The sequence below is a fragment of the Hippichthys cyanospilos genome, chromosome 21 (genome assembly GCF_059441005.1).
Source record: "Hippichthys cyanospilos isolate Australia breed blue-spotted pipefish chromosome 21, RoL_Hcya_1.0, whole genome shotgun sequence".
NCBI lineage: Eukaryota > Metazoa > Chordata > Actinopteri > Syngnathiformes > Syngnathidae > Hippichthys > Hippichthys cyanospilos.
In genome coordinates, this window is record NC_142389.1 from 9921387 (window position 1) to 9944073 (window position 22687).

Here is a 22687-nt window from a genome sequence, read left to right on the forward strand (position 1 = left end):
GCATACCAACTTTTGGCCCATCCTGTATACTGTTACTGTATATAAGTGTTGACTTAGCTATATTGGACCGAGCAGTCAGCACGGAGGCTTGTGAACTGAATGAGCAACCCTGTTGCTAATTAGCAGAGGAGACTAAGCCAACTCAAGTGTCCTTAATTGCAGGGACATGCTCTGCTGGATATTAGATGAAAGTATATTATTATTGACTTAGCCTTCTTCTGTTGACCTGCCGGGACAGAGATGCATGAAGCGCTTTTGACGCTACACAATCACTTTGTCCAAAGTTCTGCCTGCAGTGTTGTGGTTGGCATTTCCCATATCCTGAGTACCTTTCTGAGGAGGCATTCGAAACAACAACAAAAAGTCAAATAAATAAAACCTTTCACCAGTTTAAAAATGAAATAGGTCATTTTCACGATTTGCAGTCTCAAAAAAAAAAGCAAAAGTAAAAGGACTCTGGGTGGTGCTCATTGTTTTGATGTGCCACTCCTGCATCTGAAAATTTCCGAAATGACCTCAGCAATTAAAGATCGTCTGAACAAATACTAAGTTAGCACGCCTTAAAATACCACAAAGGACTCCAGTCTATTAAAATGTTCTATCACATCCTTGTGTTTTGTACAGCTTTTGTTCCCACCATTTTCCTCATGCTGTTTACTGTTAATGCCAAGTAAAAATAGCACCCATCAGAAATCACTCCATTTGCAAAATGCTCGGTTATGACGTTGGTCCTCCCCTCAGCCCATGCTCACAGATTGAGTTCAAGCATCATATGCTGCGTGGTATACTAAGTGCAGTGTGAAAAGACCTTAAGTTTTCAACCTCATCTTGACAAAGTTTTTTTTATTATCTACAAAGTTGGAAAGTAAACAAACATTGTTGGACAAATGCTTTCAAATATAGTAAGTAAAAGGGAAAATTCATCCTAAAGATGAATAGTCAAGGCCAGATACAGTATCTGTTTAACTTTTTCAGTGCCACACATTATCCCTTACAGTGACCGATTTTCAGCATTTTGGCGCATTTTTAAAGGCCGACAGAATATTGTATTGTCTGACAATGCAGACATTGGTAGTATCATATGGAAGATTGGATTCCATTCTTTATCTGTAAAATGAAAGTAAGATTCTACCTTATTCCATTCTTTAGTCATCAAATTTTGAAAATAGGTCATTTGAGTGACACCAAGCTATTATGGAGTAAAGGAGAAAATTCCTAGCACATATACATTTTGACACCATTTTTTTTAGTCGCACCTGAAAAATCTCAACAGTCCTTCCCTTTGATGAAACATGAACCAAAACAGTGAAAATGTGTTTTTGATGGCAAAATAACATTTTGCATATGTATATAACTACATTACAACAGTGCCCGATTTGCATCTAATAACAGGAGCGCTGGCCATGAGTGTCATCTATCCATTCATTAAAAAACAAAAAAACATTTATAAAGATTCTTGTCACTGGCACACAACCTAAGTATTTTACATTGTGAGTATTCTCATCCATGGCACTGAAAGAGTTAATCTACGTAGGTACATTTATAAATTATTTGTACTTTGTTACTTTCCATCACGGGAGTCAGACAATAATTCTAGTTAGGTAGTGGAGGGAATTGGAGAATACCATACGATGTTGCTTTTTTTAGAGATTTTGCAAAACGTAAATCATTTCAATCAAAATCAACAGGATTTTTACAAACCTTGTGTCAGGTGCCTTTTCTTCTGTAGTCCATCCAAAGGCTTGCACCACAGCACAATCCTTGCCTGCAAGCCACGACCTTTGTTAATAGCAACAAAAGGCAGCATTTGGAAAATGCCCCAGAAAATCTGAATACGGAATGCCACATTTTTATTCAAGTCACTTTAGAAGACACACGATTGAATAGCAGGCATTGATAGACTGTTTAACGGTGTTATCTTATCTTCTAGTCATTTATCTTTGCTTAAATGCATTTACCAGTGAATATTTTCAGCACGCCGACCCATTTGCCCCATGGTTATGTGCTTAGCGATACCAGATAAGGGTTATTAATATGTATGCTGCCTGCTGTCTGATCAGTGTTTGAGGGGAAACTGTGTTTGGCTCCAATTATATACACTTTTATAAAGTTATATTGCCCGGGGGTTGAGATTTGAGGGATGAGATTATCCCATCGCATTTTTACATGTGTTTACCTTGCGTCTTGATGACACAATTTGCATGAGGCTGTATTGAATATTTTTATCTTTCACTTGTAATAGTGTCTGAAACATTGAACTCTTCTGTAAAAACCAATACTCTCTAAATCCAAAATCAAGCTACAGTACTACAGTTGGATCAATAATTTTTCAGTATGACTTACCTAGCTGAGTCAGCCTTGGTTTAGTAACAGTTTTATTATTGAGCTTAATATGCGTGCATGATTTCTTAACCCTTTTGTTATGTTGAGGGGCAAGGTGACCCATTTAAATTTAACATTTTAATTTTTCACTACTTTTGCTTTGCTTATGGATAATCAACATATCATTCAAAAATGGCATTTGTTTGCATTTTACTACAATGCTTACAGAATTATTTGTAATTATCACAAGTTTTTTGATAAATAAGCAAAAGCCGGGTCAAAATGACCCAATAATATTATTGCTGTCGGGGCGCAAGATTTGTTGGTTAGTAGGATTACATGCACATCAAAACAAAAAAAAAAGTTTCTGATGCTGTTGGATAATTAATTACACATGACCCCAGGTCAGATTGACCCAGATTGTTATTACTATTGCAGAGAAAGAAACATAACCCATAACCCATAAATTAAGTGTTGCCTTTGTTATTTTGACACTCGGATAAATTCACATACCTCTGAGTCATATTGAGCCAATAAGTGATCAATAATTGATTGGTCTTATTTTGGTCACTTTTAGGAATCAGTCTGAGTGTCGAAGTGATTTGTTAAGGCCTAACGGCGAGTTTAAAAAATATACTGGATGTGCCCATCTTTATTTAGTTGGTTTTAAGATTAATTTGAATTATCACTCAGTTTATGGGTGTGACTGCTTGAAAGTCAGTCTTTATTGTATTAGCCTTGAAGTATGGAGTCAATCAATGAGCTTTTCATGAGTGTGTGTCACTTTAAGAACCAGTCTTTGAAGTACCTGTAGTTTAGTTTGAGTTGTATTGATGATTTTGTTATCTGTGGATGTCTTGAAGAGTCCCTCTTCCTTGATTCATTGAGTTGAGCCTTGAAGTGACAGTAAGCACATTACCAGTAACTTGTATGTGTGTGTGTGTGTGTTTCTCAGTCTTTATTGTATTAGCCCATAAGTGATTTGGTACATGGTTTTACCGAGTATGTGTCACTTTAAGTGCTAGTCTTGATTTTAGTGTTTTTGAAGTGGTTTCATTAGAGTTGAAACGCAGAGTTTATTCATGCATGTCTTTAAGAGACAGCATTTAATGTATTAGCCCTGAAGTGATTTAGTGTGCACATGAACAAGAAGTTTGTCATGGGTGCCTGACACTTTCAGAGTCACTATTTAATGTCTTCGCCTTGAAGTGATTTAATACGAACTTCAACAGTAAGCTTATCATAAGAGTGTGTTCTTCTAAACTAAAGGGTCAGCCTTTAGTTTCATTGATTTGTTGAAGCTGCAACAATAAGTTTTTTTTTACCAGTACTTGTTAATCTAAGGATTATTTAGACGAATAAACATCATAACATGTTTGATCATTTTTGACTAAATTTGTGACCAAATTTAGCATTTTCTGGTTTTCTGAATGAAATTCAAGACGCTATTTTGGCACCTCATGTTTAGAGTATGTACTGTAAGTATTAGAGGTTGGAAATATTTGATTGTCTCCCGATTGGATTTGATTATGATTATACCATTCAAATCAAAATAACTTTTCATTCAAAATGATTCAAATACAAATTATTTAATTATAATTGAAAAGGCAGGGTAGCAAAAGGAGTATTTTTTTTCAACATTTATTAGGTTTGATTTGTGAGGAACATGTTTTGTCCCACAAAACAGCTACTGCTACTCTTTGAAGCTAGCTGTAAATGTGATAGCATTTATGTATAAACCAAGATGAAACAAAAACAAAATGCATCTGTATCATAAAAAAACAATCATTTCACACAGAATTGTAGTACTAAAATATGATGTGAAAAACTGTTGTACAAATGAAAATAATTAATATTCCTCAGTACGTTTATGACAATCTTTTTCAAGTAGGCAGCTAAACTGAGTATGGGCAAAGCATGAAACATGTGCCAATTTGTTAATCTGTATACCTAATCTAACATGGGCCAGTTGAATTTCCTCCATTGTTTGTTTGTGTCCTGCCACTCAAGCTTGGCTTTCCAGAAAGGGCTGCATGACACTGAACACCTCTGACATAATACGAAGATGACAGGAAGCGGATTGATTTTATTTGATTTTTTTTTTCTATAATATAGGTTTTGAAACATGTTATAACAATTCTGAACTTCTTATGTGATCCAATTTTTTGGCATACCCCTAGTAAGTACAGTGGAACCCCGGTTCACGACATTCCTGCCTTATGTTTTTTTTCACCTTACGATGTGGACCGCAATGTTTTTTGTCCCCTCTTCATGCCATTTTTTTTGCCTTGCAACATCAAAAACAATAACTTCTCTTCTCAAACATGGCGGTCAGTGTGCCTGCACGACCGCGCTCATATGTCAGTACAGGTACATGCGTCACTGCTTGCGTCACTTCAATGCTGGTCTGCTATGGGTCGGTGTCATGCTATTGGTCGTGTCTATTGGTTGGTGTCACAGAGTCACTAAGATGTTGGTCTGCTATTAGTCGGCGTTGCGGTTTCAAAATGGCGGCATTTTAAAGATTTCTTCTTGTGTGAGTGCTTACAATATCGTATTTATTGTGCATTTTAGTGCTTAATTAAAACTTGAATTGGTTAGTCATGGGTACCAAGATTGCTAGTGATGTTAAAAAACAGAAGTAAGAAGATGATTAGTATGGGATACAAAGCTGGAGATAATAAAGAAATACAAAGAGGATTAGGCTAGGCTACCCTCACTAGGGAATATGGACATAACAATCTTGTCCCGTCACTCAAAGGTAAATAAATCCTTTATATATTTTTATTTTTGATGTTATTTAATTGTATACAAATATATAAAAGTAGAAGTAGACTTATTGTGTTACCAATGTTTAATATGTATATACAATTGTAATGTATTTAATGGTTTTGCACACATTAGCTAATTACCATAGGTTCTGATTGCCCACCATAAGGCGAATTATATATGGTGTCACAAAGAAATATGTATACAGTAAACATTTTAGCAGCTGATAACTTAATTATTTATTCTTTCTTTATCGACTGATCCCACAAAACGGGAGTGATGGGAGCCAGATTTGACTCAAGTATGAAAACGCAGTACAAGTGCAAAGCCAATTTAGGAGGGAGTTTAACAAAGAACCACCAACACGAGTTACCATCACTCAAATTAGAGATAAATTTGAAGCATCAGTTTGAGAGCATGCAATAACAAGACAATAGAACATTTGTAAATTCTTTTACATGTTGAAAATCATTCAAATTATAATACATCCCAAATTTACAATTATTTAAGGTGTGTATACATTTTTTTGGGACACCCTTTATATATTGGGACTTGTAGCATGTCGTGTGTCTGTCACTTATTGTCGAAAAGAGTCGATGGGGATTTTAGCTTGGACGTGAACAATAAGTTTGTCCCGCAATTGGGTGTGCGTGTCACTTTAAGAGTCTGTCTTCGGATGGCTCCTTGTTGATATTAATAGAGCTGCAGCTGTGTCTCCTCCCGTGACGTCATGCCTCCGGCGAAAAACGGCATAGATGTCCTGTCATCGCAAAAGCGACAACACCGCCACACCGAACTAAAAATAACAACAAAAACAACAACAACAACTACCACTACTACAAACCGGGAGCTGCTCCTCTTTTGTCGGCCCGGGTAACACAGGATATCGAACGGGAGTCCCCAACTAACCCGCCTGGCGTGTTCTGCAGCGTTCAAAGTGTCATTAAAATGAAACACAAAAACAAGGAGTCAACCTAGCGCGCCATTATCAAACACTAAAAACAACAAAGAAAGAGACGAACGCAACCTTTTGTATCCCTTTGACCAGCCGACGGAGATAGCCTCCATCTTTAGCACGGAGCTAAAAAGAAGCTAATGTTCTTGTTTTCCGGATCAACAGGTAAGAAACACGCTTAAAACGATCGCCCTGGCGTAAAAATAGCAAGGAAAGCGAGGGGGAATATCTGGGTGCAGCCGCGAATAGGCCGGTCCGGACCGGGACAACTCTCGCTATGTTCGCCGCTTTTACGACAACCGGCGGCCGCTTGGCGACTTATGTAACTAACGGCGAGCCGCTGGATGAGGGAGGGAAGTAAAAAGAGAGAGAGAGGGGAGGAGGAGGGAGGGAGGAAAGGAAGAGCTTTGAATTCACATGGCAGCGCACATTTTCGCTCGGGACAGCAATACAAAGTGCGCGAGCGAAGGGGGCTTCTGGTTCGGGAGGAGGGGGTACTACTAACGCTTAGCCGCCAAAGTGAGACGGGGAGCCCGCGGCGAGAGCAGACAAGACGCGGCGGTCGGACAGACGCGGTTGCGGTCGCCTCACAAGTAGTAGGTTTTTTTTTTGTTCTCTCTCTTCTCTTTGCTTTTAAGAGAGTTGCTGGCATTGATCTTCCTCCCGGAGTGCTACTTATTTACCTTCATTGAGAACTTTTTGCGTGCGCAAACTCGCTGCAAAGTGTTGGAAATGGTGCGTTCACGGATCAAAGCACTTGTTTTGTTTGCACCTCTTTCATTGTTGGGGGGGGGGGGGGGGGGTGAGATGGTAGCTGCAACCCCCCTTCCCTTATCAGTTATCAGTTTTGAAAGTGAAACCTATAATGGCCTGATAATGTTTGCTGCAAGTTTGCATGATAGATGCCCAGAAGCCGTTTTTTTTTTTTTTGCAATTAACTTTACTCAAGCACCCCCGCCACCGCTTCCACCACCTTCACTAGCTAACCTTACTCCCCCTTGCCTTCCTTCTCGGTCCTCCCCTGTGGTAAGAAAGTGTGATGTTCCTTTGAGATAAGGGAGCCCAGGGTAGGCATGACAACTCTGTGGGGAGAGCCGAGTATGCGAGGCCAGCACAATGAGGCACACACTGCGAGGAAGGCTTTTTTAACACAGTCCTTCCACAGTTCTCCAGCCACTGCTTCACCCCCCTTTTTTTCCAAAAAGAAAAACAGAATTGCTCATGTGTGCCCACTTTTATGCATGCATAACCTTGAGTTTTAAAAAAGCATACTGCACTTCACAGTGATCCTGACAGTAATATCTTGGTTTTTGAAAGTGCCGTCGCTGTGCTGATATTTATTTTAACACACAATTTGTGTTTGCATATCAAATATGAAAAAAAAAACATGATTGTTTTTTGTTGTTCCAATCAACAGCCATGATGCACATCACTCAAGTAACCCTCTCATTTAAAAAAAAAAAAAAAGTTTGGATCAAAGTTTCAGCACTTTAAATCCTGATAAATTGCTCGTAGAATCAACACAACATCTAATGGAAAGTATGTTTTTTGCACATTTTGAAACCTTTGACCTTTGATAAAGCACACAAGGGAAAAGATTTTCCTTTGGAGAACTGATACGCAATTGCAGGCTTATCTTGTGTAGTTGAAAAAAGTTTGTCATGTAAATCCTGGAAAATTAGTTCACAAAGTAATGTGTGTTATTTAACAATTCAATTTAACAATTTTTACATAGTTTAATCTTCATTTTCTTTTCATTGCACAGCGACACACATCAGAATTTTAACCATGTGGAGAAGAGTTTCAACTAAAGAAAAATAAAAGTGTTAAATAGCAGATGTAATTCCACAGTTTTTGCCTGCTCTTCTAATGCTATTAAACCTTTTCGAGTTGAGAAAGTTCCCCAACTAAATATTAAGTATGTAAATCCAGGAAAAAAATGCATGCTAATAAGTAAATCAGATTATCCAAAGGAAAATGTGTATTTCCACTCTTTGTGATTTTTTTGTTACCTTCTGAAGCATCCGTGGGATGACCCTGTGGAGCTGTAAAAAGTTACATAGTCGCGTGTTTTAGCAACTTAAAACCTGGAAAGTAATACTAAGAATTGTATTTGTCCCGTAAGTAATTTATTAACCTCATTTTATGTGCCTTTTTAAAATATAAAACAAAAAAGGTATTGCTATTTTTTTTTTTTTTTGCAGTAGACAGTGAATTCATCCATGGGTTTACCCGAGACAGTAATTCCCAAAGATTGGTACTGAAAATGTTAATGTCCCATAAAAAGCATGATTTCCCACACTTTGTGTGCCTTTAGTTTTGATACAATGCCGAAAAGAAAAGTCAGGTCTGGTTATTGTGGGTTAACTTTGTCAGGTGGACAAAACGTTACCACGTGTTTTGGCATCTTAAATTCTGAAAAGAATGGGTCTCCATCCATCTATATTTTGTGGTTTTGTTTTGAAAGTTGTCAGACAAGCAAAGGAAGTTTTTTTTTCCCATTTTTGCAGTATCCTGCGTAATTCAAATATTTTCTAGCATGTTTCAGCATTTATTAAGCCTTCATAATTATTACTGGAATCTAAACATGTCTGAATTCAAGAAAAGTCAACTTTTGTAGTTTTATCATTTCATTTGAATGCAACAATACACATGTAGGTGAAACCTTTGGAACTGGAAAAAAGTTGAATCAGTAATCTTGAATTTTGAATAATGAGCTTTAAAAAGCAGTGTCCGTAATAAGTTATACGTATTTTCTTTTTTTTTCTTCCTGCAATGTAAGGAATTTGTAAGGGATTTGTTTTTCTTTTCATTTGACATTAATTGCATCTAAAACTTAAGCTTGTGGTTGTGAAACTAATTGTCAGAAAGTAGTACCCAATGCAAAGCATGAATCTAATTTTTGTATATATATTTTTTAAATCAGAAATGCACAGAAAAGCCAATTTTGGTGTTTTTTTATTGGACAATAATGGTACGCTACTGCAAGTTGACATCTGGACTACTTTTTAAACCAGAGCGTCCAATGAAAAGCATGTTCGATGTATTATAATCCTAACTGCAAAAGCCTTTTTGATTGTTTTTCTTTAATGGTTATACACATTTGTTTGCTAACCTTTTGGAGTTGAGAAAAAATACATTTTAAGCAACTAATATTTATATTTAAATGTAATATAAATATTTTCACATCAGCATCTTTAAGCCCGAAAAAAATTGTACTAAAAACCCAAGTGTCCAATGAAAAGCATGCAACGTAAAGTTGTAATTTTTCTTCTCTCTGACTCACAAAGAAACAGAAAAAACGTTTTTTCAAGTTCTTATTTTCACTGCATGCTTATACATTTTTAAAACTTGATCAAACAAGCTATAAATACCATATTTACTCTGTGAAAGCAAAACAATGACATACATTGCCTTGAATAAAAAAGTCTATTTTCTTCGTTTTCAAATAATACAGTTATATGTATTCTCAAATTTTGTGAGATTTTATTAAAGAAAAAGATGCGCATGCTCTTCATTAGACAGTGGTAATATATTCTAACTTTACTGAGCATAAATTATCAGAAAAAAATCTACGTGCATTGAAAAGCCATCAAACTGACAATCACAGCTCCTCAGGGCTCGGTGCTCAGCCAATTGTTTAAAAAAAAAAAAAAAGACTTGTGTCCTTTCACATGTTTCACAGCATCCTGGTAAAAGTCCACCACTTTGAAAAAGGTTCTATAATGATGTCAAATATTGCTCCTTTTCCTTCCAGGCACTGGATATTACTGTCTCACGGCTTTGTTCGAAGCCACTATTAAACCTCAAACCAGTTGATGACCTCTTAAATACAACGTCTGCTTATAAAACTCTTTCCCGTATGTGTGTGTGGGAGAACACAGCACTTTTGTGTGTGCGTTATGGAGACAACCACGGATTACTCATATGGCTGCAAGATGTGAAGCCTCTGCGGTACAACTGGGCCGAGGAGAAAGTTTTCTGGTCGCGTGGGAGAAAAGAGCGAAGGCCTCGGACTCGGGAGCGAAGGGGGGAAGTCGGTCGCAAGCGCTGGAATGCATCTCGCCATCGTTTTTATTGACGGTTTGACGCGCTGTACGACACGGAGGAACAACTGTAGTGATTTTGCGGCCTGCCGCGCGTTTGTCTTTTGGTCGCTTCCGAGCAGCTCGGCGTTACGGGGGGAGGACGATGGGGAGCGAAAGTAGACATTACTCCTGGCCCGTGCAACTTTTGAGGCTAAATGGTGGTGACCGAGATCCCGTGGCGCTTCATGAAGTACGACACTAGGTAATTCGCATCTGACAGGATGTATTTAAACAAGTTTGTCATTTATGTAGAAATTGTTTGAAACTTTCCAACAGGGCTTTGCTAACTTTTTCAGTTCAAGACTCAATTTGAAATTTCTCCGAAGGGGCCGTGTATCGCAGTTTTTCATAGAAACAAATGGCAAATGTGGCGAATTAGTACATACATGAGTCATAAAGCCACAGGCTGAGAAAATCTGTACTTTCTTGGTGATTAATTCAATAATTTACAAAATTTTACTAGTCAAGGTAACTGATTTATTGTTGAAATATGGTATGTAAATATCTATAGATGTGCATAGTGTATATTTTGCATTGTACTTCTTGATGGGTCATTTCTTCAGTGATAAAGGATTACGTTCAAAATGTGCTACTGGGGATTCTGGTGATGCCTCTTGAAGGCCTGCAAAAAAACAGTGAGCTGCGCATTTATGGTGAGCTGCAAATGGAATGACTGTGGTGGCCTGTTATTGTTTCGCATTTGAATTGAGGATTTTACGGTTCTTTTTGTTATGTATCTGATTTCTCGGCTACTAAACCACCATACTTAATTTATATATAAAAAAATGTACAGTTGAATTGATATGTATGATAACCTTTTTTTTAATCTTGTGTAAAATTCCTGTAAGACTTTCTATGTACTGTAATTTGAATTTAATTTTGGTTGTTGGATGTTCTGGGTTATTTGACATTTTTTTTTAAACCCTCATCAGCAAATCTGTCAAACCAACTAATTCTAGTCATCCATCATCTGTTGTGTAAAGCATCTGACACATTATTTGTTCTTTTAAAGGACTTATCTATTGTATATGTCTTGTGTATTTTTGACAGACTATCCAAAATCTTTGTTTATGCTAAGGAGTAATACAATCCTGGTGTTTTATTTATTTGGTTCAACTCAGCACTTCAGTTTATAAAGGAAAAACACCCATTTGTCTTGTCTAGTTTATTTTAGATTTTTTTTTTTTGTGAGGCTTGAGTTCTGGCACAAGGCGATATCGCTAGCTAAGTCACACTCGGACCCAATTGCTTCAAAATTTTATGAGCTTCACACATATTTTTGTTTGGTTGCTCTTTAAGCATATTAGCTAATTATAATTGTTGTCTGTTAAAAATACTGAAGGCCCCTTTTGTGCTGTTTTGGTGAATTTTAGTCTATAAACATCAAGCACATGTTCTTTGTTTAAGGGGAAAGTTTTTAACACTTTGTGAGGGACGTCTGAAATATAAGATTTTTTTATATTTTTTTTGCTGGTGCCGCTGCTTTAATCACCGAGAGCAAATAAATCTCCTGTCACGACACCAAGGAAACTGATAAAAGTAGAGGCTGAGTGGATTTAGGCATTTACAATTGCCAGGTGACGGCAAATGGGTTACAAATGTCCTCCTTTTCGCTTCCGAACTACTATATAAAAGTCAGTTGAATGAGAAACCTGACAGCTTATTGTGTGCACAGAAGTTGATTTCCATCTTTTTTTCTTTCCGCCAATGTCTAAGTACACAAATGTTTAGTTCACTTAATGTTTGAAAAAAATCACATTGTTGCTTATATGTTCACTAATTGACTAAAGCACATATATTATTTTCAATTTTTGGGCATACTTTTTGAATTTCAGGCACAAGTGGTGATATGAAATTAATTTAATTTGAAATAGAAAAAGCCCTTTATCCCTTTCTGAAGATGGGGTTTCTCCCATGGTCAGGACCCAAAATGGATCCCAAGTCTTATTTTCACTGTTACCAATTGTCAGACAAAAGAGCTGCAAGCGCTTTTATTAACTGCTAATCTGGCACATGTTTTCTGGCAAAATTCTTTTTGACTCTTGTCTTGTACTCCATTAGCAGGCTGTTTTTATTCTTTCTAAGTGTGGGTTTCGTCTTGGGCTAAAAAAGTTTCTGCATAGTGTCAAAGCCTGCGCCGTCGTTCAAAGTCATCAATGCACAATTAAGATATTCATGCTTTGGTGTTATGAGTTCGCGTTACAAGACTCAACCCTTTCCCATGAGCGCAGCCCCCTGACGGTAATTTCCTTTGGTTTTTCCCACATTAAGCCATCAGACAGAGAGACAGTGAAATTAGCTTTGGAAAATGTGACCGAGGCGCAAGTGGCCCAAATGTGATTTAAGTTGTAAGTTTCTTTTTGTTGGAACCTGAAAAGGCTGATGGGAAAAGTACTGAACTATTTTTCTCCTCAAGTGCTGCATTTTAACTGTGTGTTTCTTTTGAGGACATATCCCTTTTTGTAATGCAGGTACATTGGGCATGACTTGCAGCAGCTTGTAGGATCAGGCGTTGGCTTTCAAGGGCTGATAATTGGTTGTCTTTGTTGTTTGCCATTAGTTCCATGCCACTTTTTCTTCAGCATGTTTTCATTCGGTTCAGCTGAGCTAACAACTGTGCGAGGTGGTCACCACTTTCTTTGTCCTGTCCTGATCGATCATTGAAGGGAAGTTTGTAATTTACGGTTTTCGACAGTTTAAATGAACAATCGTCAATGTTATAGTTAGCCAAGGTAGCTGGTGGCATGTTTTAATGTTAAGATGTTTTTTTTTTTTTGTATTGTAAAAAAATATGAGTTACATTATTAGAATTAGAATAGATTATTATCATCCAATAATGTTATTTTTGCTTACAGGATGATACAAAAGTAGGAGGGCTGATTTGGACAGTCTCCCCTGTGATAAACTAGGGGTTCACTGTGCATGGTTTTAAATGGTGAAGTTTACAGGTGGTCTCAGTGTTACCTGCTGAGCAAGGGGACTCAATTCAGCTGCTTTTTACATCATTGCTTATACAGTACACACACACACACACACATGCTCGACCCCATTAAATATTGAAATCTGGCTAAAAACATCTGGCGACTGTTTCAATGTATTTTTGGTTCTCTATGAAACAGGCAGGTCAGTCATAATGTCTGCAAAACAAGGAGCAGAAGTTTTATGTTGTTCAGTGTTATCTTGTTATGTTATGTAGCTCCGATTTGAAAAGACAGACTGTTGGGTCAAACGGAGCTGGCTGCTGGACCACCCGTCCTGGCTTGTCCGCTCATCTTGCCTCTGGTCCAGCTTGACATTTTGACTAAGACCCTGAGAGAAAACCTGAAAAGACAGAAACTGGGGGAAGTTAGTGCTGATGCCCTCGGGCCTTCTCTCAAAGGAACATGAACTTTGGCGGAAGTAGCTCTCTAACTTTACATTAAAAGTCGACTTTTAGATTGCATTATATAAAATTGGAAACACTTCCCATGTGGAATTTTTGTTCTAGTAATTCAACACAAAAGCACTGGACCAGTGTCTTTCTCTTTCACAATAGGCAAACGTTTGGGTTCTATAATCGCTAAGATGAAAGATCAATTGTGTTTTTATTTCCAGTTATTTACATTCCAACCGGAAACACAAGTAGTTTTGGATGAACCAACGAATTGGATCCTTTCAAATAGATACCAAAACAGTGAACTAGACTTAATAATTAGCAACTGCATCGAGCTTGTAGGTCATTGTCAACCATTTGCTTTTTTTTGGGAGACTTTGCACGCTTGATCAGTGGCTTCTCTTGCAGATGTAAAATACATGCTCTGTAGGGGTTAAATCATAAATGATACTTCTCTATAACGCTCTTCCTTCCACTAAACACCGACTGGTCATCTACCTGCTGATGACGTAGCGTATCAAGCATGGAATTTCAGTATCTTGCTCTAGGATACTTCGACCTAGATGGTTCAGTATCTTGCTCAAGAAAACCTCGACCTGATCAAAACGAGCACGGATCGAACCATTAACTTCTGGGTTGCGAGACAACTGCTTGACAACTAAGTCATGCTGAGTATGGATTTGGATTTTCGCTCATAGTCACATATTAGTGGCATCACAACAGTCACAATCCAAAAAGATGAATTTGAGGAATCATCACATCAAAATTGATACGTATTGCATGCTTGGTAACTATGGAAAAAAAAAAACTATTTCATGTTAAAGTTCTTGGAAATGTCAAGTTACCATTATTTATTTAGTCAATTTATTTGGCTAGTTTTTTCCATTCCTTAATGTTTTGAATGCATTGATTTGGAGTTTGATATTAGTACTAATTAAGCCTCCATGGAGTACACTACTTTGCTAAACAGATTAGACACTTTTGATACTGTGTCTGAGTTTGCGATCTAAAGAATAATAAACGTCTGCTCTGCGAAGGTGAGATTCATCCGCGCTGTGGCACAACTGTCTCTGATTGCTCAATACAACTCTGGCACTGAAATTAGAGTGCAGGACGTTCAAAGCGATCCCATTAAAAAAAAAAAAACAACTATTCAATAGATTAATTGATCTTTAATGGCCATCCAATTTTGTTTTTTAACTTATGGCGGCACTTATGCTCGTTCCTAATGGCTGAAAGGAAGTAAAGTTTCATGTTGACCTTCTGGAAGTTGTCTAATTTGTTCAAAAACAATGTTTGCTGAAACTTCCTGATAGGACAGAGGCCCGTCTTTCTTCAGCTCGCCCAGAAGAACAGCTCCTAATGTGGCCAATTACCAATCACTCAGTTATGTAACCATTAGCTGCACTCAACACTAACAACAACAACAACACTCATTGTTTTGTGTGCTGCCTCCACTTTAGAGGAGCTTAAAAAAAGTGCTGCAACTCCTGCTTCGCGGAGGTGGCATGCCAAAGAGAAAGAAGAACCACAGTGAAAACAAGCATTAACCACATCAAACTATTGAACTGGTCGTCAGCAATGCATAACTTGACATTTTTTATCAGCTGTTAATTTTTCATGCGAGACTGTTAGACTACTAAACCAGTTGTCAGGGTGGGATTCAGAAAAATGTACATTAATTGACTTTGTGAGAAATAAGTATTTTGAAATGTAAGTCTTTTGAATTAATAATTGAAAATGTAAGCCTTTTCACAACAAATTTGTAATTTGTGCATTGTATGCCAGCAAAACTCAGAATGTTGCTGGAAATTTGTCTCATTTCCAACAAAATTTAACTGCCATTAAAGCAGTTGTCGGGAAGTGATTCAGACAATTTATAACTGAGTCCAGTTTGTTAATTTATTCAGAATTTGTACATTTTATTGTCCCTGTATGCTGCATTTGTGCTAACTAATGTGAACTCATGGTGGTTTTTTTTTTTTGTAAAATCTAGAAAATATAATTTATTTAACTACAGTTGGCTATATTTATGATATGGTTAAAGGACTAAAAGTTGCTGGGAATCAGTTTGAGTTGTTTTGTACCCTTCCTACTAAATTACATCAGTATTTGTCTTACTTTTCTGTCTTAGAGTTTTGCAGCCTGTGTTTGTGTGTGAAGTGGGTGCATCAATTGGATGTCAAGTGATGTAAGGGAGGTGGCCCCCCCTTAACTTTTTTTTTTTTTTTGAAATGGAAATGAAGTGGGGCACACATCTGGGGGTCTTTGTAGAAGGAAGACGAGGCGGTGGGTGTCCGAGGCCCATGGTCAGGGCGCAAGGGAATAGTGTTTGGTAAAAGAGGGAGGGATGAGGAAGCTTTGCGTTTATTAAGGTGCCAAGCAAGAAATTAAGTGGAAAGTCCTGTACTGTCGGGTAGGACAACAATTCTCAACACAAACATTATGATCATTACTAAAAAGGACAAAGACAAATCTGAGGTAAGGTAAGATGGACAAGGAAGGAACTGATTAGCATAGACAGCAATGAGAGGAGGAGGAGGAAGGAGGGGGGCAAGGATCACTCGCTATAGTCAAAAACTTTACGGCTGACAGTTAAATTTACTTGTGAGTGAGTGTGTGTGTGTGTGTGTGTGTGTTTGTGTGTGGAAGAGGAATAGCACGGTGGGGGTGTGCTACATTTGTTCTGCAACATGGCTTTTAGGCTTTGTACTGTTTCACGCATACAAAGTTGTCCTCATGCTTTTCCGCCAAGGCTGATTTCACCTTGTCATGACAATCATGCATTCTTTTGCCTCTTGACCAAAAAAAAAACAAAAACAAAATAAATATCCAGTCATGAGCTTTGAGTAAATTCAATTTCAAAAGAAATACTTCTACACCAATGAACCAATTTATTAATTTTTTACTGCATTGAACAGGGTCATTTACTGGGTTTAAGTAGATTTAAACAAAACCAAATGAAACTATTGTGACACAATTTAATTCCTTGTGGCTTAAAGTATTTCTTTCCCAAAATATACAAAAGAAGTCTGAACTAAGTGCAATGCTGTGGGGGAAAAAGTTGATATTCATGTCCTAAATCATTTTCTTTTCTTTGTTCTTTTAATTTTATGGCTAATTCCTGTACTGCAGTTTTTGCAAAGTATTTGATGTTCCGCCATTTTAAGTTCTGAATACGGATGGAGAAAATGTGTCAAGGAAGTGTCACGGGCAAGAGGAAACTGCATTGGAGCGAGTCTAAACCATAGCGCTATTAGAAGTCTCTCCAGTTGATTATGCAAATGTAATCTGCTTAATAACCACATCCGAAGAGGCATCCATTACAGTTATTTGCGGCCCACTCTGCTTCCCAAAAATTCTTTTGAATAGACTGAGCTTGCTTAAATTCAGTGCCGGGGGATGCTCAAATGGAATTAGTCGGGGTGGCATACTATAATATCGGATGGCAGCTGCATGGACTGCACCTGTTTTGTTGTTTTTGAATGATTTGCGGAAATGGTCGGGCTGGAAATGGTGGGAATAAGCATGCTTAGAAATAATTTGGTCTGGTTTAGGATTCGGCCTAATAATGGGTTAATTCAAGATGCACCTTGTGCTCTGACCTCGGGATCTGATTAGGAACAACAACAACAAAAATCAAGCTTAATACACATGCAGGAGGCCTAGGAGAGAGGCAGAAAAAGGCCAAATTTGGGATGTGTCTGAAAGATTAACCGTTAATCTTTCAGACACATCCCAAATTTGGCCTTTTTCTGCCTCTCTCTTAGGCCTAATCTAAACATGATTTATAGGCATTGTACACACCAAGTAATTGTAAATACTGAGCGTTACAGATGTACCACTTATCGGCCGGACTGATTACCAGCACCCATATTTGCCATTTTCATCATATCACCATCAGCTTTTAAAAATTATCTGATTGCCAATACTTGATCACTTGAAAACCATCCACTCAAGGCGACTATTTATTTTAAATTTCAGTTCATAAGAGGCTCTGTTGACCCAGATAACAATACGGCACAGTTTGTTTTGCTTGAAATTAAAATCAAAATGAAGGACATGACATGATTTCTTTTATTTTGACATTTTGCGCACTGTTTGGAGCACAACAAAAACATTGACATTATGTCATTCTGAAAAGTGTTGGTGTGATGCTAATATTTTCGCTTTTATCAATGAATTGGACCTAACCCTAACCCACCCCCCAAAAAACAAACAAAAAAATAAAAAAAACACATGGGTTAGCTTTTGAGTTTGTGTGATTGGCAAGCAGATTTTCGATCTTATGTCGGAGGACACCCCCCCACACCCCAACCACAAAAAAGTCGCTCAAGATAATCTTTTAGAGACATCTGCAAATTTGGCCTCTGCTGCTTTTGTCAGAATGATCAAATTTGGCCCAAATTGTCAGAAAACTAACAGGCGCCAAACATTTGAGACAGTATGACAACGTCTGGCTGTCGCGCAAAGGCGCCCAGCTCTGAAATTGACATCATACCCCCCCACCAAAAAAAAAAAAAAAAAACCCTCCCCCGCTCCCGCTTCCCGATAGTGGAGAAACAGCGCTCCGCTCGCCCATGCAAGCGAATATAAAAGTCAACATTGTGGCCCAGCAAACGTTCCGCTGCACGTCTGCGCGTGTGCACGTTAAGTTTGTCCAGATACATTTCCCGTTAGTCGGAGAGGGTGGCGGCGGTGGTGAGGGGCTCCTTCTGCAGGAAACGTCCGCTTCTGCGGGAGTGGAAAAGTGTGCGTGTTTGTGTGTTTACACAGGCGGCGAAGAGTTGTGTCTGTGCGTGTGTGCTACACCGTCGTCTTGCTTTCTTTTCCGTCATTTTCTGTAGATGGCTTGTGTGCGAGTGATGTCATGTTTGAGATTAGCCAGACAGACAAGTGCACGTGTATTTTGTGTGGGTGCACTCCCAAACCTGGTCGGCTTTGGCACATGGGCATCTTGTGTGTGTTCCTCTGGCATGACTTTGGTTTGTTTTCCATAATTTCTGAAGGGGAAAATAAGACAGATAGACAAGGCGAGAGAGTCAACAATCAACATGTTGATTTATACCCACTGCTAGTTCCTTCCATGATGCCTATGATTACTGCTAAAAAAAAGTTTGCTCTCTGTAATTTGTTTTATTCCATTTTTTTTTCAAAACATGAGAGTGCCGAGATACCTGTTGATTTATGAAGCTCTTCTGTGTTGCCAAGGATGAATATGCACTCTGTTTGTCTGCGCTGCCGTGAGTTGGATAGCTGCAGAGGCATTATTTGGCCATTCTTGTTTGAGCAAGGGTTTTCTTCCAACTATGCCAGAGATGCATCTGTCTACTTGTCAGCTGATAAAATAGGATTCCATTTTTTTTTTTTTTTAAGCAGGTTGGACAAATGGACATATTCACAAGCAGTTTTATGCATGGCTAGTTTCTGTGTTTTCACGTTAAGGCTTCCTTGACTATAAATTATTGCAGATATTTGACACAGTACAGTTGTGCTTGAAATAAGAATATAAAATTTGCTTATTAATCATGTTAAAAAATGTTTTAGCATCGCGTGACTCAGCCATTCCCTCATATCAAGTGTTTTCTTTATTAAACATTACATTTTTGTTTGCTTTTTTCCTCCCTGTTTACATCATGTTAAAAGGTGGGATTTAAAAAAATTTGCAGTATCTAAAAAGTTTGCTCTGAGCTCCTACTACATTATATGAACATTTGCAGATGTTGCCAAAGGTGACAAAGGTGTAATAACGTCAGGGTTCGCTCAAGGTCCCAAACATTCTGGAAATATTCACCAAAAGTTTTTTTTTTTTTTTTTTTCCCTTTCTTATTGTAAGGAACTTTTGAACACCTCGCAATAAGAACAGTAGAGGTGAATGCTTGGGAAGCATTTGCGACCTTGAACAAACCCTAACAAGAATGCAACATCCCCTATCCTTGAGGCTTTAAGACTTAAACTATTAGGTTATAAGGTTTTTGATCTTTTGTTGTCGGTAAGTTTGTAATTTCTCACCTGAGATTTGTACCGTACCTTTCAATGGACTCAATGAGATTTTCAAGTAATGGTGGTAATTAAAACACGAGCGTGTGACTGTCTGCGTTCCAGTCACAAAAGGTTTGCTTTGAGGTTTTGAGTGGAAAATGTACAGGGAAGCAGCATCATAGATTTTATTAGGGAATAAAGTTAGATGTTTAGGATGCCCCTCGTGTACATTCACCTTGCAATAAGTGGGATGGTGAGCAGTGGGACATTTGCATGAGGACAGGACAAGAACATTCCACCTAGCAGTTTAATTTTATCTAGTGTGTCAAAAATGGAGTGGCTTTTATTTGCTCTCCTATCGAAAATCAACACATAAGAAAACAAGTGTTTATTATTTTTGGCTTCACCTAGACTACAGCCATTTTAAATCCAATCACAGGTCTGAGCGCTGCATCAGATGGAATGTTCGAATTGACTGTGAAATACAGTGCATTATAGCTTTTAATTGATAGAGTGTGTCCCTAAATGAATCTAAAATCAAAATGCCTTCAACTGGGCAGTGATAAGGGTCATGCAAGAAGAATGAGTCTGTAGAAATTAAAATAGTTATTATTTTGACTGCAATGTATTTGTAATGGGTGATAACTAATCGAAAACAGATGAAATGTTTGATATTTTAGGCAGCTGTGGAATGTAGACGTAAAGTGTGCCGTTAGTTAAACTTACCATTACATTAAAAAATTAACAACCATAATTTCTTCATGTGATTCATCATCCATCCATATTCTGTTGTGCTGCCTATGCAATCAGATTTTAGGTGAGAAACAGGTTTCAACCAGAATGGTTGCTAGCCACAAAGCAGAAATGTAATACAGTAGACAAACAACAATTTACAAATGGGGCCATATTGGAGTCTTTCATGATTTTTATCAGCATCATTGTTTGAAATATTACCAGTCAATCGGTTTGTATTCCAATTCAGCTGCGCTTTTTGTTCATTTCTTCTGTATTGGTTGTAATAGCCTTCTTATTGCTATGATATGTACTTGACAGCCAACTAATGTATTTGAGCTGGGGAAAGAATACTGGCCCCTGCATTGTGGCTAAAACATTTTCTTCTTGGTTACAGGTAGACGGGCTTGGTGCATGCCAACGTGTGTCTGTTTAGGTGGTAACTACTTTTGGGATGACGTATTGTGCATTTACACTTGGCTCTTTTCTGCATGTTTGAGTGGGGGCATGCAGGACGAGCGGGTGTTTGTGTGTAATCGCGTGCGTCAGGCCGTCATGAATGGTGCGTTTCAGACCGAGTGGAGTGTGGACATCCTCCGAGCCGGACCAAATTGGAAACAGAAAAACAAATATACGCCCCCTCTAACCACCACCAAGTCAAGTTACCCCCCCCCCCCCCCCCCCCATCTGCCGGCTAGCGGCGCGGCCTGACCTGTCTGAGACAATGTAACGGCCTATAGTCGGATCGGACCACACACGGCTGTGGAGCACGGGAGGAGGTAGCTGTACTGTGGTGGGAAGACATCTGTATGCATGCACGTGTGTGCGCGTGAGTGTGTCCTGGGCGATCACAAGTTGGAAAAACAGGCGGGAATCACGCAAAGTTTGTTGAGCGCTCAGTGACGGATTGATGGGAAAGACAGCGCAATGGAAAGAGATTTGAAGAGTTGATGAAGGAACACGAGTGGACAGGATGGAGATAAGTCACGGCGAACAAGGCGGATGAAGAGAAAAACAGAGGAACTGTGATTGAGTCAGTGAATGAGGAGCCGCAAGATCCAGTCAGGGCTCCGCAGGGAAAATATTCTGACTTTTGCTGAGGAAACAACCTCCCCCTACCTCTTTTCCTGTTGTGAGTGCTACTTTTTTTTTCTTTCATAAAAGGCACTAATGGCTAAAGCTATTATGTGGTCAAAGCTTGCAATAGCCGGAAGTGTGAAGTTTTGTGTGAAACGTCAGACAACTCCTTCCATTGTAGAATGCTTGAATTAGATCAGACAAAACGTAGTGACCGAAGCCCTAAAAATGACTCTCAGAAAAAGTTCCAAAGAATTTCAACATATAACTTTGTTCCTGCATCTGATTGACTGAAATTACTTTTTGCGTTATCTTCTTCGTCTAATTGTGTCTTCTTTTCTTCTTGGCTTTAATTGCTATAGCACCGGTGATATTCTTCTTGCTTCCGATTGGCTAAGTTGTATTTGCTGAGATTTTCTTATTAATATTTAATTGTAAGCCTATTCTCCTCAAACTACCCTAATTATTATTGCACCTTTTTGGCTTAAACTTTCTTTTAACTTCTGAATGACTGAAACTTCCTTTTAGATTATGTTTATGCTTGAAATTAATCATCAGTGTCTTTTTTTCATCAATGTCCCTGATTATGTCTGTAACCTTCCACTAAAAACACAATGTTTTGGATGATGCACAATAATGACTCATCATTTTCAGCTTTATTCTTTTTTTTCTCACTTTTCCAACTTTTTCTAACTTAGATTGGCTAACCTGGCCTTTTGAGATTTATTTGAGTGCTTCTCCTTTTGCTCAAACAAGCTGGCCTGTGGTCAAGCGCACAAAAAACGGAAGCATGTGCGTTGTTTGTGTGTAACAGCAGCTCTTGCAAGTCAAATAAATCTGACAAAATACAGCCATGTTCTCATTGTGATATTACAAAACAATAACCTTCTAGTATGATTTTTGTGGCCCTAAAACACTTGTAGCTTTGAGATGGGAAGGTCTCAAAATGACTCATAATTCCTATAATGACTCATAATGCGCTTGACTTTTCTCGCCAGCAATCTTCTGTTTCTCCTCCAAAACACCCCATATCTGTTTTCACACAATGACTCGCTTCCCATATCAAATGGCCATTGCCCTTTGTTTTCTACCATCCAGACAAAAGTTAGAATGATGCGTAGACTGATGTGATATCCATCATAGCGAGGACAGTTACTGTAAAAACTACATAACAGGTAACATCTTCTGAGATAAGATTTAATACTCTAAAGCAGCGGTCCCCAACCACCGGTCCTGGATCAACTGGTACCGGGCCGCATGGGCTGAACCCGAAATAATGTTTTGGAAATGATTTAGTTTAACATTTCATACGTTTGTGCTTGATCTTTGTTTTTTTTGGCGCCCTGTCTGGTCGCTGTTCATATTACATACATAGTGAGAAGGATTATG

At 38.3% G+C, this 22687-nt stretch overlaps 1 protein-coding gene across 3 annotated transcripts in view; it reads left to right on the forward strand.

The window, feature by feature from the left end:
- The first annotated feature begins 6503 nt into the window (after positions 1–6503).
- Positions 6504–22687, forward strand: part of trps1 (trichorhinophalangeal syndrome I) — an 89321-nt gene continuing 73137 nt past the window's right edge. For all 3 annotated transcript variants that reach the window (XM_088405441.1, XM_088405442.1, XM_088405443.1), the window contains exon 1: positions 6504–6642. The gene's annotated coding sequence lies outside the window, so the exon portion shown is untranslated. The remainder of the gene's footprint in view (positions 6643–22687) is intronic.